This window comes from Etheostoma spectabile, chromosome 4 (genome assembly GCF_008692095.1).
Source record: "Etheostoma spectabile isolate EspeVRDwgs_2016 chromosome 4, UIUC_Espe_1.0, whole genome shotgun sequence".
NCBI classification, from domain to species: domain Eukaryota; kingdom Metazoa; phylum Chordata; class Actinopteri; order Perciformes; family Percidae; genus Etheostoma; species Etheostoma spectabile.
The window spans coordinates 945,605-945,855 of NC_045736.1; positions in this window are offsets into that span (position 1 = coordinate 945,605).

The window sequence follows — 251 nt, forward strand, 5'->3', positions numbered from 1 at the left end:
TGTAAATAGTCATGAATATAAAGGAAACACATTGAATGAGGTGTGTCTAAACTTTTGGCCTGAATTATATATCTATATCTATAGATCCACCCACGTTAAGTGTTCAGTGAGTGAGTTATGAAATAGAGAAAGTGATGATACACCTTCCTGTCTTTAAGTCTAAATTGTGCATGATCAACGGAAATGCCTGTTCTTCAGCTTTATCTTGTTTTGTATTGTGGCTCTTTGATGCTGCTGCATTTAAAGAAAGA